The sequence below is a fragment of the Acanthopagrus latus genome, chromosome 19 (genome assembly GCF_904848185.1).
Source record: "Acanthopagrus latus isolate v.2019 chromosome 19, fAcaLat1.1, whole genome shotgun sequence".
Lineage (NCBI taxonomy): Eukaryota > Metazoa > Chordata > Actinopteri > Spariformes > Sparidae > Acanthopagrus > Acanthopagrus latus.
The window spans coordinates 14,890,807-14,908,557 of record NC_051057.1 but is presented as its reverse complement, the minus strand read 5'-3'; positions in this window follow the sequence as shown (position 1 = coordinate 14,908,557).

The following is a 17,751-nucleotide window of genomic DNA, read 5'->3' as shown; positions in this document are numbered from 1 at the left end:
GACTTCGATCGATACAGTTTGAATCTATCACGAACAATCTGCCGTATATATCGCGCCTGCTTGTCGGGATTGTAAACACATCGATGCTGTCAATCACGTCTCTATTCGTCCGGCTCTTTCGTGGGCACTTTGGCTGGCTGGGAATCTTCATTTTTCTTGCATAGAAAGAGGAATCGTGGGGTTCACAGCTCAAAGGCCTCTTTCAAGACGGCAAGCCAAAGAAAAAGGAAAATAATCCACGCAGTTGTTCTGTCAATACGGTGTCATTTGAGCTGCTGCAATCAAACTGAATGGCCACCTTCTGCAGCCACTTCTCAGTTGAAGCAATTGCGCCCCCCCCGCCCCCGAAGTGATGCTGACGGCAGAATGAACAGCCCAGTGTTGCACGACGTGAACATTTCTGGAGGACAAAGACATCACATTAGGGCCATTTCCCTTTGCCGTGTATGGACTGAATATCTCAGTTTCTTTTCGGTTTATGAAACACAATTCCGTGCACATGGCTCATGGCACCTCGGCTCTTTGGTCTGTGGAGCAACTGATTGGTTGGAGTTATTTCCTAAGGAAGGCCTCTCGGATGCCAGTTAGGGAGGCATGCAGTTATGAGCGCCAAATTTTCCCTGGTCTGGAGGCTGAGGATAAGCTCTCTTTGCTTAAAGGCTCCCCGTGTTTTAAAGGATGGTTTGCACTTTGGCTTTGCCTCTGTGCTCTGTGCGACGGAGATGTGTTTGTTAAGCACTGCCGCAAGCTGCCGCGAAGAACAGAAAGATGAAACCGTGATATACATGGTGCATCATAACGGACGTAAGCCACTGACAGCCAACTTGATTTTCTCCGTGGTGAGGTATGGAAGAGCAGCCTGCCAGCTGTGGTACAGAGCCACTCAGCTGTCATCTTTTATACTTGAGCTATACATTCTCATCCATGTCTGTCTCTGCATACACTCCCCTCTGCCATGTGTTGATGGTCTATTGATGAGACAATGAATTTGACTTCGTTCTCAAGATTCCCTGCAGTCAGCTGCTTGAATGTCTAAATCACTCTGGAAACTGTATTTAGACCCCCACAAAAAAAAAAAAAAAGAAAAGAAATCGTCATCATCCACTTACTCGTTCATTTCCTCGAGCTTTCACCATGGATGAAGTGCAGACACTCGATGTGATTATCAGGTCCTTGAAAAACTTTTTTTGACCATTAGCATCATAGGTCCTAATTGCAATTTTAGCGAAGTCATTTCAACCATAATCACAGTGTTCCTCCAATCTTGACCTAAATCTAATCAAACCTTAACCATAGCTGTGTAATATCACAAAAAACGCTTTTATTTCCTATTTTTACAACAGTGAGTTTGAAATGTGTTTTGAAGGCACAGAAAAATTGCAGTGCTCTGTCGATAAGAGGCATCTGAACTCTCTCCGCAGGTCGTCAGGTACTGATGATTTAAAGTAAAAAATGGTCGTAAATGTCAAACACAGTTCTTAATGTGCGACTTTAACTTCTCATGTTGAGGGAGTTGACCTGAATAAAAGGATCTAAGTACTTCGTTCAGCACTCGTCAAGACCCCTCCATTTTCTTCAGAGGTGATTCTAGGGTAACAAAACACGCAAACACAATCAGCAGCGACTTGATGAGCAGTCTGAGCCTGATGCTGGAATGACTTCGGCGTCTCTTCGAGCACAAACAGATAGCCTCTTTTCACCTGTCAGAGTGCACAATTTTGTGCTTGGCAATCATGAGACCATTGTGATTGACAGACTGGCAGACAGGGACGCGTGACGTACGGTGACATCAGTGGTGAGTGAGCCGCTACATAGACAGCGTGCCATTGATCTGCAATCAGCACAAGATGTTTTTAAATGCCTAACCACTGTCATGACATGATGGAAGTATCTGCCATTTGGTTGAAGGACTTCCTCCTTCCCCTAAACTCACCCATTGCTCCTGGTACTGATCAGACTGTCTTTGACAGAGAGCTGCTCCTCGCTCACACCTCCCAGGGTGGGAAATTAGTTCAGCAGAATGCTATTTCACACTGAGACCTCACCTTTGCTCCAGTGTAATCATTTTGTTTCTGGAGTGTAAAATGGTTATGGCCTGTAGACGTAATTGAAGGATCTGAGGTTTGACCATGTCCGCTGGAATAAAGTAATGTTCCTTGCACCTACGCATTTGCTGGAATTGTAGGGCATGTGGCATCTTGTACTCGACAAGTGATGCATACCATGTTTTCAATTTCAGTAGTGTTACAGATATAGGCCTAACTTTATGATATGGACATCCATTCAAACACCCCTTTCTAGTGCTTGTCCCTGTCCAAGTCTTGCTGGCTCAGTCCTCCTGTTTATAGGGATCGCAAGAACGTTTCAAGCCAGATGGGTCGCATAATCCCGCCGACGTTTTGTGGTTCTTCTCCAAGTCGATAATGACAGGAAAACTGCCACAGGAAGGCTTTGGGGAGGTTTTCGAACAAGATGGTCAGATCACCATCACAATAAATAAACTGGCGAGGGGATGTTGCGCAGCCGAACCAATCAGCGCCGTGTTTGCCACACCGGCAGATCAACACCAGTTGGATGGATTACTGTGAAATAATGTGCTGACATTCATAGTCCCCGGAGGACAAAGCCTATACTTTAATAATCTGCCTTTTCTCACACATGTGTGGTTTAGACTGAAATATCTAAACAACTATTGGATAGACTGGGAGAGACAATCATAAACCCATCAGGATCAATTGTAATAACCATTTATAGAAATCCAGTCCTTTGAATTAAAGCCTGATAACTGCAAAACTAATGAAATTCACATCAACCAAAGCTCCCCTATTCCCACATGTCATGTGTTGGGTAAATACTGATAGCACAGTGTAATGGCTGTGAAAGAGTGACGTCATTTACGTATTGATCGGTTCCCTATAAACCGCGCTGGATTTTCCTGGAAAAATACAAGGTCACATTTTGCCAGAAATAAACTCTCCTGCCACTGCGAAACCAAGACAGGAAGTAGTATAGTTGTGCTCTCATCCCTAGCTGACGGTGGAACATCTGGAATAACTGTTGAAACTCCACACCTTAAAAAAAAAAAAAAATCCCCACCGATGAGTCAAAGAGAACAAAGAGGGAGACTGATAGCAACTCTCAATGGAGAGCACCGGTGTTGTGTGAAAGTCTGTTCCCCTGCTGAAATGGGTTCCCTCTTATTTAGCAGTAACTTAACAGTTCAAAAAGCAGCATTATTTCTGCTGGATCAGTAACATTAATGCAACTAAGGGTTTTACTCTTGCCCTTTCATCGCACTGACATCCTGGTTGCTTTGAACAGTAGCCAGTCTGCTAGCGGTAGCCATGCTGCCAACGCTGTCTTTGCTCACAGAGATGCCATCGTGACTGTAGACGCTTGGTTCTTAATTAGGGTAATAATTAGGGTATTTATGAATAATTCTAAAATGTAATCATGACTAATTCAGAGCATCAGCTAAATACAAAACTTCCACATGTACCGTGCTTTACTGACCAGAGGGTTTTGCCTCACATTTCTTCTTCTGCTTCTCCTGTTACCCTCCACTTTTAACAACCTAATAATCTATTATTTAATACAATTCAGTGTGTGTGTTCAGGCTAGCAGGAGGGTCTGTTCTGAACATGCTCTGCAAGGACACCCGGAGAGCTGCCTTGGGAATCAAAATGAAATTGGTCCATTTCTAAACCTCAGCTCGGCAGAGTAAGAGTCATTTTGTTCAACAGCTTTCATTTGGCAGCGACAGTTAAAACGGCCACATTATTGTCCAGTGACTTGTTCTGTCACATCTGTGTGAGCAGCTCTTTGATTCTCCCGAATCACCAAAATTATATCGTCCTAATCTTTGACTGCATGATAAAACACTGTCAGGGTAACTGCAGCACAGTATGATTGTGTCCAGGTGTTCAAAGTCAGAAAGTTTCCCAGGTGAAAAGATGCATTGTTGACTTTGATAAAGTCGTAGTTGACCAAAGTACAGTCAGATATTCTCTTTTGAAATCCCTGACCTGTTGGCTGTGGTTCAGTTCCCGGTGAGCAGCGCTTTGCGAAACTGCAGGGAGACAAACAGGCTTGTCTGAAAGAAGCAGGCCAGCAGAGAACTGAGACAAGAGGGAAAATGACTCAAGAGAGGCCCCTTAAAATGGAAAGCTCAAGGATTTTAAACTTGGACAATAAATCTGGATCTGCCTCGCTCTGAACGTTCGGCCTGACAGGCACAAGACCTGAAGATGAATCGCCGACAGCTTTGAGACGTGTACTGGCATTTGGAGAACATGTCAGTCAGTCAGGGTTGGTCTATTTTAGTTCACCTGTATGTGTCTGAGCGACTGTTTTAGACTGAAAACCATTTAAACTCTGATAAGAAATCAATGCCGCAAAATAAGATAAAAAAAAAAACTAGAGAGAAGATGTATTTGTGGTGTTTATAGCTGCCGAGCAAGGTGAAAATTTCACATTTGTGTAATAGTGTAACCAAATGTCCAGATTATTTTGTAGGCAAATTATTTCATACTACAAATAAACATTCATTTTGTGTGGGAATTGTATAAACACTGACCACCTCCCTTTGCGGAGGAGCAGTTAATAATTTTTGCTTTGCTTTATGACTTGATACCTCTAAAACTGACACTCCCATCAGCTTCAGCTGTACCATGAGTTTAGTGTTAATTTGCAAATAGTACCATGCAAACACGCTGAACAAAAATGGTAGGGTATATCATACCTACTTAACATCAGCATGTTGCCATCATCATTGCGAGCAAGTCTTGTTTGTGTGTCTGAGTCAACCATCTGAGTCAACATCCAACTGTTAACATAATCCGTCTCATTATAAACTTGGGATGTGGCTATATCGTTTCCCCTCAAGACAGACAAAGACTAATCCTGAAATGGTCTGATGTAGTCTTTCCTCTCGAGATGAAGGAAATCGTCTGTGTGAGCTCTGTTGTTTGATGAAGTGATGGTGGCCAGTCTCTATCAGAGAGCATGATGGTTCAGCAGGGTAGAAAACATCATTGTGAATATTAACTTCATATTGGCACGCAGGATTTTTCTGCCTTAGCAGCCTCTTCGGCATCAAACCACCAGAGTCAGTCACCTCCAGCAGTGCGTCGACCGAGTGCAACACGAGTGGCATGATGCGTTCCGTCGTACCAGATGATATTCCATGACTGTAAAGTCGAGAGTTCTTCTGTTTTGAGCGGAGATGACACAGCTTGCTTATGGGGTTGTCTGGTGTGATTACATCACTGCTGGGAGTCACTGTAGGCCGTCTGGAGAAACAAACAAACAAATAAGAAAGGAAAAAACATTCACAGTTTTGACTGCCGGCATGCTGAGCCCCGGCCACGGACAGCTGGTGTGAGCTAAAGGCTCAGTGAATGTGGCTCCAGAGGGACGAGTGTACTCTCTGAACTGAACATGAAGCGGCCTATAGCTTCAATGCCGTCAGTCGCAGTCTTGATCCTGAGGATTGATGCTCTTCACAGGCAGTGGCTTTTTAATTTAAAAAGAAAATGTCTATTTACTCTCAAATAGAGCCGTCACACAGCAACATGTTTCCCCGTGTGGTGCACGCTGGCAAAGACTTCACAATGAACACTGAACTTGTGTTTTAATGCTTTAGGTGTTCAGTTCACGTTTTATATACAAGGTTTCAAGGTGTTACTCAGCTTCTTATCATGCATGTAAAATGAGCTACTGAAGGTCTACAGGTCTAATTAAGATTACATACTAATATAGTCAAGGACAGAGGATTTCATCCACTTTCTAGTTAATTGCCCTCTCCCAAAGGGAGGTGGACAGTGTTTATAAATTTTCCATACAACATGAAATATTCGTTTGTCATGTAAAAATGTGCCTTTAAGCTACATCAGTTATTGAATATGAAGTAACTGATGACATATCTCCCTAAAAGTCATCAAATACAGAAGTGTATTTGTTCAAACGAACATGATACATGTGGAAACTTCACATATAAGTAAACATTTCAAATTACTGTTTGTTCTCGTGTCATTTCCAGACTGGTGTAATGTTGAATTGAATTTCACATGTAACATTTGCACACGACACATTGATATATAGCTCACTCGGCCTTCAGTCACATTTATTCACCTTATTAGAGTTTCGTTGCAGGATTATTTGTGTTTATTTGCCCCAAACAGCCAAAAATCCTTCACTGTACATAAAGTGTGAGATAGCCAGCACTCTCAAGGAACTCAGCACTCACCAGAGACTCCACTAACCCCTCCAGCGGCAGTCGGCATTCAACGCGGTACATGAACACCTGACAATGGTGGCTACGTCCGTCAATCACTGCTGCAGTCAGGTTAATAAACAGGAGTGAAGATAGAAACGGCTGTGAATCAGACCAAATCTGAGTCCAGGTGTTTATTCCTCCAGACAGTTTGGCTCTGCACACAATCCCGTGGTACGTGCACTTTTTTCCCCCAAACTGTAGTTAATCAAGACACCATTAGATATGTCAATATGTTGGATGAGAAAATACTATATTATAATCTCAAGGTTTCACTTTATTCATGTCGGTGGAGTCTGTTGAATTCTGTTGAAAAAAGTGTCTGCAAGGTTGGTGACTGAGGCACTGAGCGCGTGTTCGCTTAATGAGAAAGAGACAGGATTAAAGGGTTCATCTGATCCAGTAAATAAACTCAGCTTCTCTAAATTACTCCAACAGCGACTGAAAACAGCTCAGCTCACATCATCTCTGACTCCAGCAGAGAAAATCAATGTTAAAAAAAAGGGAAAAAATCAATTTCATGATTCTCCTTTGCTTACTCTGTGACTTTTGAAGTTTGTTGGTTTGATGGACAGTTCAGAGCAGGTTTGTAAAAGATGAATAACGACAATTTAAGAAACTGGAATTTTGAAACCATAAAAACAGAAAATGTAACTAGTTTTGTTAGTAACCTTCTCGCTGTTTGGTAAGTGGCTTGCTAACACCTCTATCCTCACTTTCGAAAAATGTATTGTTTGGTCTTTCATCTTCGCACGAATGGGATTAAACCGATGATGTCACAGATCGATGTTGTTTTGGTGCCAGAGACCAGTTTGTGCGCACAGCAGAATGCAGACATATTTGAACATCCTTCTGGGCCTGTCTGGATGAACACTGTGCCAGTTTCTGGTGTGTGTTTTTTTTTTTTTTTTCTCACCAAGCGTGTCACACTCTTTATTCATTACGTTTAACTGAACCTTTCAATTATTTTACTGCGTTTTTAACTCCACCAAAGTGCCTCGGAGGTACGTCCTGTGCTTCGTTTCAATCCAACAGACCTCTGCAAGCCAAATTACATGAATCAAAATTCAAAGGTGTCCGTCCAATCGCCCGGCTCTGCTTCACTTTCAGCAGGAGCGGCATCTGAATAAAAAAACACCATGATGGATCGACAGCCAAACCTACACACAGAATATGGATGCAAATGTGCGACGCCATGTGAATAAATTCCCCACATAATGAGTTTTGTTTGACGCGAGCAGTTTTTTCTTCCGCCATCTCCTCTCCTCCATCCCTCATTGAGTTTGTACTGTCAACTCACATTACGGAGCAGAGCTTTGCCAAGTGGGACAGGATATTAACCTGCTAGCTCTGTATGAAACTGACAAACTGCTTTATCAGCTCTAAATCAAATTTCCAGCCTTCTTTTTACACAACACCCTGATTATACGTCAGACATCCGGGATCAGGTTTACCCCAACAACATGGAGATACTTTAAAAGTACATCAGATAAAATGCATGGACACGTCTCACCGCTGAATTAGCACATGCCTGCCACTCCAGTTAAGCTCCAGTTACTGGTTTAATGTTGACCAGTAAGATACTCGAGATTGGCCACACAAGAAGATGTGCACTCATAGCTTCCCCACCGCTGTATATGCTGGCACTCATCGCTGAATCTACGGAGTGTAAATGTTGATCACGTAACAACTCACATACTTTTATTTGTTACTATAATGAAAAAAAAAAAAAGCTGGCATGTGTTGAAGCCAATATGAGAAATCTCAAACTGTAACGCCTCCCATTTTGGGTTAAACCAATAGAGCATCACAAAGAAATGTTAACACGTATCGCAGAGACTAACCAAAAAAAAAAAACAACAACCCAGAACTGATGGGTTAAAACAAAGTGTGTTGACATTTTCCGGACAAGTAACCTCCAGTCATTGTGTGAATTATGTTGTGCGTCAGCACAGGCAGACGCAGTTTGACATATTTATAGTGCACAAGGAGTACAAAGTGTCTGACTGTGGTGTTGGAGTCCCGTCTGCCACAACAGTTAACATTCCTTTCTTCAAACTATGACCTCAAACTTTCCTCCATCCTCCCCTGGAAGTTTTGGTCGCCCCACTAAAAGCTGCACAGTGAACAGCGGTTTCATGAATAAAAGTCCTGTGATCACTGATCTCAACCACCCAACCCCAACATCCATCGTAGACAGACTTTTTCACCCTAACGTTTCCTCACCAAACTGCCTCCTTTGCTGCCATAATATTTGCTACAGCCACTAGAGGTCACCACCGGATAACTATCTTCAGTATGGAGTTTTAATGAGCTGCTTTCACAGTCGACCGAGATGATTACTTTCCTGATGAGGATGAGCTGGATTCACTGTCTGGGTTGAGTACTGTTGTTCAATAGTGTGTTACTGCAACTTCAATTGTCTTACATGACAAACATCACCTTGAGGCTTCAGCCTCAGCAATCATTTTCACACAGTGTTGTACATTTACCTCAGGCTGTGCTTGGCAGTACACCTTCACAATGAGGAACACAGGCACATATGTTACTCCTGTTAGAGCACCCAGGGGAGAAACCCCCCCATACATTTACTGTTATGAGTGTCGTTTGCCCTTTAGGCACGGTTCAACACACGCTACACACATGTTGCTCAATCAACCCGCAGATGATGTAAGATTCACTGGTGTAGAAATGTGGGACTCGAAATAAAACGTTGTGACTTGAATGTTGATGTCGTCACCAGAATGTTATAATTCCAGCTGCTGGTTTAAGTTGTGTCGCTCAACAAGATACAATTTCCTGCCTAATCATCTGGAGCTGTTCTCTCCGGTATCACTGGAAAACTGTCCACAACACAGGCAGCAGAACCGCTGACATGAGCACCTGAAGCCAAGATCGATCAATTTAAGGGTAGAATATACACCGTTCTACCCTGAAACACTGTTGGGAATGCGCTTATTTGGACAATATCCATCACAGTTAAAAATTAAAAGTTTCCAAACAAAAGTATTTTCAGATGTTTAAGATATCAGCAGTTCCAGTCTGGTGTGGAGGCATCAACAGACCATAATGCAACAGAGCCAGAGGACATCCATGAGTAGGAACTGCAACTCCGAAATAGAAAAACTCGCTCCTTTGCTCGCGCCTACTGAGCTAAAAACCCTCGACACACAGCTGAAGGCAACAGGTTGACACACTTTATTGGAGGTTTTCAAAAATAACTTGGGGGAATAAAGGAACTCACTACCTGGAGACGACTGGCTCAGAGTAAGTGGGAGTAAATTGCAATACAGTATCATAAAATAACCCAATGCGCCAACATTGATCGATGATGGGGAACGTTGTGAACAAACACAGCTGTATTTTTCCTTTGAATGTGTCTTTATTGGCTCTTTCAAACTTTGTGCGTCCTTCGCAAAGCATTAAAAGCCGTGTAGGGACAGGTTTTTTTTTCGCTCTTTAACAACATTCATCTTGATAAACATTATTGTTTGAAACCCCAGGCTCTTGAATTAGGAGGTACCTGAGAGAGCTGAGTCTGTATATCGCCTTTAGATTAATTTACTCCCTCAGACCACAGATGGATTTCAGAGGCTATTGGCTGCTTTCCCCCTGCCATTATATCTCCCTCCAAATGTCACACTCACAAGGTGAAAGAGGGGAAGATCCGCGGAGCTTTTATACTAATTGCTGGCTTTATGAGTGCGACGGGGAGACTTGGCAGTCCTTCTTTAACAGCCTCCGATGAGCCTCCTGACAAAACATCCCTCCACAGGGTGCCAGCTGCTCAACTTTGATTGTGGCTAGAAATAAACCTTAACGTGACTGTCCTGTCCTCGCTTTCCTTCCGTGGACATCCTGTCGAGAAACACGTGTGAGAAGGCTGGAAGGAAAAATGTTCCAAAAGTCACATGATAAAAGTGAATACTTAACAAAATTATGAGAATGACTCTCTTAAAGTCATGAAAACATCATAAGCGTCAATGTGTTAGTCCGTCTCTCAAATACTTTTTTATATGATGACTGTCTGTAGCTCTCAGCTCACAAAACATTGTCAGCTACTGAAGTCACAAATCTTGCAAGGTCACAGAAAGACACCTATATCTTAATCGTTTTTTGTTTTTTGTTTTTCTTTAAAAACCTGAATTTCTCTGAAACCACTGAATGCCTGTTTCGAGTAAATAAACTATGGTGAAGTTATGGTTATTGCAGCTCTGTGACGTCATGCCAACTCCACCACAACTCTCTCACCCTCACCTCCCATAAAGAACGCTCCCATTGCCTGCATTTAAACTGAATGCTGGCAGTGAATGTAAATCGTGAGGTGCATTATTGTGCACTCTGGACGTAACTCCAGGAGACACTCCTGACAGGAGGCTTTATACAGAAACAAAATGCTGGAGGTGGCTGAACTGCACTGCCTGTGTTAATGGCACCCAGCGCAATGATGTGGCTTGTTGCATTATAATAGTTTTCAGTGTGTGTGACATTAAGAGCAAAACAGATTACCTCAGTTTTCACCTCAAAATCAAAGACTGTATCTATCTGAGAGGCGGTTAACACCATGTAAACGGTAAGTGTTCGCCAGCTTCACTTTAACTGAACTTTCACTGCAACTGAAGATGAATGAGTTGTTTTTAACCTTGGATGTGGCTGATAAATGAGATTTTAAACCACTGATAATTGAAATGTGGCATCTTTATCCATGGATTTTTTTCTTAAGAAGAACTGAAATACAACGGTTATTCATTCATTTATCAAGCTCAGAGACATCTCCGCTTACAGCTCATGACCTCCATGTGCTATTGTCAAATAATCATCATTGCTGTCGTCATGTACCACAGAAGTATCTCTCACAGGAAGCTTATACTGGACTGTATGAAAATGTAGAGCGCTATAGCATGAGAGATTGAATTTCTGGAAATATAGCTGTTCGGGTCCGAGGCAGCACCTCATCCTGCTCGGATCTACTTTGTGTCATGCTTCCCCGCCCACGCTCGCTTTGAATTTACTGATGTTGGTTTTTTCTGGACTGGATGGAGGGATGCAGGAAGAGAGCCCGAGCCTCACGCACAGCGCTAACATGATTATTCACTAAATCACCGTGTGGTGACAATGTCAGTATTCAAGTCACCGTGAAGGAACTTCACAGAAACGTGATTGCATTGGGATGATACGTCTGCCAGAGGAGAGGCCCGGCAGGATTAAAAATAAACTGATGGGATGTTATGGATGGGGACCAGTCTGAGAGGAGACAAACATCTGTCACATAACTGTCTCATGTTAATATTCGAGAGTAAAGGTTATCTCACCGCTCACTGCAGTGATGACTTGAAGCCGAAAGCAGGAAACAAAGTGAACGACTGAATGAAAATGACTCAGCTGGAGAGGGAATCTTAAGAAGAGACACCCTCACCAGTGATGTTCATATTTTTTTAAACCCTCAAACTGACCTTTTAAATTATTTTTTCAGCCTTCCCACGTTAAAGACAGAGTGAGAAATAATTTGTTTGGGTGGTCAGCTTAGATTATGCCACGAGAAGGAAAACTGAATGATGAGCCAGATAAAAAGGGCAATAGAAAATATAAACTGCTGCCACTGCTGATGGTGATCTATTGGAAATCAACAACCAATCCCTGAGGCTGAGACATCGGGGCAAATCTTACAGCCCTGTGTCACATTTTATGATAACATGGGTGACAGAAGGAGGATGCCGATACTCCACTGCTGCTGTGAATGTGTGTGATATTTTTAAAAATGAATAATTTTTTTTTAATGTATATCGGATCCGATAAGCAACGGGAGAAATTGTGTCATGAGGACGCTGTTATGTTTCCCCTCCCCCGCCCGTCATGTTCCAAACATTCAATTAAATTGATTTTCAACACTTAGGTCTGCTCGGTGCGCCTGTCCTCCTCAGACGAACGACCGCATAGAACAAAAAATCAATCCGGCAGGTCATGCCAACCCATATTTACATTCATTGTTTGGTGGCAACCTCTGCTGGTTGTGGTCGGTATTACAGCTGTCAAGGAGGACGTGAGGATAAGAGGTATGAAGAGCGACGGCTCCATGGGAAGGCGGTCAGGGATGGTGGATGGGTCAAAAACAAGGACGGGACATCAACTCAGGAGACCAGGTGTGGCACCAACAGTGAGTTATTTTGAGGTAGCAGTCAGTTCATTACATGAGCACTTTGTCAAGAAGTAACCATGATGTTTTTTTCTAAACCTGACAAAGTGCTTTTCTTGCCAAAACCTAACCAACTGAAAGTGTATGAGGAGAGTCTGGTTCTTATGCTGCGGAGCCACTTTGTTACCAGTGATTCTTCGATAAGACTAAAGGAATCGTCACTGATTCAACCTTTTGGTCAGTATTAGCTCACTGATTGGGCTTTTGTTCATCATTGTTGGCTAACTGTTTGAGGCCATTTATTGTTTCGCACAGCTAAACGTTTAATTCTTTTAACCGAAACTACCAGCCAACAGCCGACCAACTCAGCCTTTGATCACCACTTTTAGCGAACTGTTTCAACTGTGTTACAGCAGAAAAAAAAAAAAAACATTCCTTTCCTGGATTCCCATTTAATGCACAATTAGCTGCATATGTGTATTTGCATTCCCCCTTCCTGTGGAGTCCTCTAGCTTTATATTGCAGAGTCTGGGTTGCCCACAAGCAGTTCACATCCATCTGGACATGCTGCTGTCATCATTTATTTGCACTTTTGAAAGTGTTAAAGGGCAGCAGGCTGAATTTCAAGCAAAGAGAGTTATGAACAGGCCGTCCAGAAAGGTGTCTTAAAGTATGCATAAAACCATTTCAAACTGATTGGCTGAATCAATCGCATGCCGCTTAACAATGGGGACGCACAAACTTGTAGATGCCTGTAATTTTTTTTTTTTTTTTTTTGGTTTGTATAGGCCTATTGATTTCTTTTCGAGCGAATATTGCGAACAAACCTATTATGTGGACAAAAGGAACACTTTGGGTTGAAGCTACTGAACCAGCTGCCAAGGGATAATTGGAATTTTTGATTCAAAGGCTGTTATTGCTCCCAGAGGACTAATCCAAGTGTACCTTGAGCATGTACTCTGCTGCACCCAATATCATTTATTTTGTTACGTTCTCAAAAAAAAAAAAAAAAAAAAAAGAATCAAATTCTTTGTGCTTTTTTCTCTGAGAGTCCGTCCGCTGTGTAATCTGTGTGCAACAGAGGCTCAGAGGATGAAGGCTCAAACTAACAGGGGAGATTGTGGGTGGATGTAATGAGTTAAAACTTGGGTGCCGATGGGTGACAAAAACAAACATGGATTTCAATTAAAAATGGTCCCGGGAGAGATAAATGTATCACAATGATCTTTTTATTCACAGAAGAGCTAGTGCTGATAGATGTCCTGTTTAAACACTAATAGCACACAGTGGACAGCTGAATTGTCATTAAATAGAGCTATCATTTTTCTTTATCAACACACTGCGATCGCCTGATTGCCAAACAAATCAAGTTACACTATGAAAATGAGTTTTCACGGTGCCATATTTCAGCCAAAAATGCATTTATTTTGCATCAGAAACAAAGGGATCTTAATTATTTTTTGGAAAATGGAACATTTTAAGAGGTGAAAGCATCTGCTCAACTCTCTTCTTTGCAATCACCCACTTAGTGTCCAAGCTTTCAGTCTGAGTGGACAATCCGACTTCTCACTCAAACAAATAAGTGCCTGACCCAGCCCGTATTACACCCAGTACATTGTTGTCAGTGTGTTATTGTGTTGTCAGTCAACTACGTGAACTGCAATCACGTCGCTCTCTTCTCTCCTCATGCCCCTTAAATAAAAGCCAATGAATTATTAAACACCTCAAAGTACTGTTGGTCAGCCATTTCGTGCACTTTTTTCAAAACTGCATTCATTTTGCCTGCTCGTCTTTACACACACGATGGGTAATGCAGTTCGGTGCATTCTGCTGTTTGGCAAAGTCAAACGAAAGCGCCTGGACTGGACTGAAGGCAATTATTTCACTGATGGTTCCCCCTCCGCTCTGTTTAACCAGAACAGGGCGCACAGTCTACCTACGAAGAGGTTTTGTACGCTACACACCTGAAGCATCATAAATTAGGCCCCTGGTCTGAAATGTATTTAAATTAATATTTTTATCATTTATATTTTTTTTTTTAGCTGATACCTTTGTCTTCCTGCCCCCCTCGCGTCTGCCTAGCATGAGCCAACAGGTGCAACTCCAGTTCTATCAAAACCAAACAAAAGACGTTTTATTGTTGGGTGAGCCGGGCAGAGCGTGACGGCGCAGATAGAAATAAATGAACAGATTCTGCTCTGATTCAGACCCAGAGGAAGCGCTCAGAGGTTACTTTTAAACTTTGGTAAAAAAAAAAAAAAAAAAAAAATTAAAAATAGCAGATTCATCTTCACTCCCAGTCATTAACCTGAGTGCAGCAGCGATCCGCGGAGGTGACCTCCATTGTCGGGTGTTTATGTGATGTTACATTGAATGCAGGCTGCAGCAAGAGGAGCAAATGTCACTTTACATCATGGATGGAACATTACAGAGATGAGAAGGGAAGAAGAAGAGATGGAACCAGAGTCTCTGCTGAGTGCCGAGTTCAGTCATTGACCTGAACTCAAACACAAAGATGACATTTACAGCCCCTCTGTGTTTTGATGCTTCATGTTTTGATGCTAAGGTCCAGTGAAGTCATCTGGCTGTAGAATAAGATAATCCCGTGATGAGACTCAGGGTAATGTTTTAGTTTTGTTCATGTTACATTTGGAAGCATTTGCAGACTTCCTTCCTCACTCTACAGCCACGGGTGACCAAATGAAACGCACCGTTATCTTGAGCAAATGTGTGAATTTCTCAGGGTTTGATCACAATAAAGTAATCACACGAGCAAAGGTCTAGTCATTTTTATTCATAGTAATGCAGAATAATTCCATATTATATCTTTTAGATTAAGGTGGATAAGACATCGTGTTGCACCTCAGTATTATCTGCCACACAGATGCCGATGGACCCTGTTGGTAGTCCTGACCTGCTCGGCCCTTCAGGGCGAGGGAGCACTGAGTTTATCAAGTGCGCGCCTTGCTTCATCCGCTCTTGTCAAGAAGACTGAACAACTTGCTCCAAACATTATGCAACACACAGAACCAAAAGGACCTCATGTTCAGGTTTTTCCCGGTCAAGTGCAAAACAGTCTCATAGTTCAGGCCGCATTACAACATGGAAACAGCTCAGTGTAGTAAACAGATGTGGCGTTTTTGTGCATTCTACGCGTATTTCCACGTTGCACAATGGATGTGTTTATCATTTGTCGTATTAGTGGCTGGGACATTGAGCTTGTTTATAAGAATGAATTCTTCATTAATCAAATAAATTGCCACCAGCGGTGCAAAGATTTCCTCAAAGTCTTGTTGTCTCTGTCTGTGTTGCATGTTGCAGTATTGTCTGTTTGGGTGTAGCCAGGATGTTAAACAAATCCAGTATGGGGAGGTGGGGTACGCGTCTTGTTCTGCTGTTTGTCATGTGGGTGTAAAAATTGCATAAACGCCGCCTCCAAAAAGCATTAAGAGCCTTTATTTCCCTGTTAAATCAACTGCTTCCTTGTGTAAAAATGAATAAACATTGAAAAACGATTCCTGCTATTTGCACGAACCGGAAAGAATTCCTAGATTGTTAGAGGGATGATTCATGGAGCGGCACACAACAGACGATACATCAGCTTCATTGTCGAGAGTTTATCAGCCACTCTTGCGCCCGTTGGCTCAAGTGCTGCCGCAAAGAAACACTGAGGGCCGACTTGAACAAAGGAAGGAAATCATACTATGCTTGAAGTCTGTTCCAAGAAGTGAGACTCACAGAGAACCTGCGTAGCCTTTGTGTGGACAAATGAATGCATGGCATGCAAAGCTCAGCGATGGGCGAATACTAAATATACTCAGATTACTGAATGTGTCACCAGGTTTTGTTTTTTTCCTGCTTCTTCAGGCCTTCGTCGCAAGGGAGTTACATTTGTCACTTGCATTGTAAGCATTCGCCGAGTTTAAGAGGCTTATATTAGGTTTCACTGCCTTGAAAAAAACTGTGGTTGAAATAAATTAAAATACTCTCAGAACTCTGAATATTTCAAGGGTGATATCTCTGGAGATTAGAAGAAAAAGTGTAATGTCACTGTCACAAATTGAATGTAATGAAGTTTCATGAATACCTGTTGATGTCTCTGTGAGTCGCCTGGATCAGATGCATTAAGAAAGAGCAAACAGGAGTGAGACAGCAGCAGAAAGTACAGGGATAAAGGATAAGCTCCATGTGAGGCAGACGCTCAGGAATACATTATTCAGCAGCTGTCTCACCGCTTACTTAACAAACTTAACCAAGGATGGAATTCTGCATTTGAGCTTCACCTCAAGTCATGAAGTCAAACAACAAAAACACAGGCTGCTTTCGTTCGTACTTTGGTACGACTGTACTCTTTGTGCCACCAGCGAGTCAAAGTCTTCATTCATCCTGTGAAATATATCAACTTCCTTTACATGGACTCGCACAACGTTTTGTACAGATATTCATGGTTCCTCAGCAAAGTATTTTAATGACTTAGACGATCGCCCGACTTTACAGTCCTGCCTCAGTTAAAAGGACAGCGATTCCTCACTCATTGGGTGGCATATCTTGAGTGAAACGCACCAAACAAGCCAAAACCCAACACCTTCATCTCAAAGTGTTCATTCTGTACGGAAAGTCTCTCACAAACAATCCTTTTTTCCTTCACGGGAACACAGGCTGGCAGATGTATCCCAGCCATTTCGCTGCACAGATGTTATGTTAGCGGCAGCATATTTGGTCATCGACATGGTTTATAATTAAAGACCTGGGAGGTCGGCCCTGTTTATACTCTGCTGCATCCACTTCTCTGAAGGGGATCCTGCCTGGAGGCATGTCAGACCGCTGGTGCACCAAGCACAGCTAAAACTAGACATTCAAAAGTAATAAATTATCAAACTGGCAAGCTGTTACAGCTCTACTGTGGGTAAGACACTCTTTTCTGTTTTATTATTGAGGGACAGCTAAATCGGCGTGTAACATGTTGGGGCGCAATCAAATATTAGACAGCAATCCCAAGGTTCCTGTTTAAGAAACATGTCGGTATCAGTTTATCATTAAGTATTCAGGGGTGCACAGGGAGGAGAGATAGCAACTCTCAAACAGAAAGATAATCCAGCCCTCGTGAAGTAGGTCAGTAAATGTTTCATGACAGAGCAGTGGGTATGTCTTGACGCCCACCAGAGGATGTGTGTTGTGTCGGAGTGGGAATGCCAGTGTTTCTGTTCTGCGCGAGAAACTTTTAATTGTGTGTGAGCTATTAATTTCCAAAGGAGGAGACGAAGCCAGAGACTGATAGCGATCACTCTGAAGATGTAATACGTTTAAGACGTCTCAAGGGCAGAGCAGTTTGTCTGATGATGGC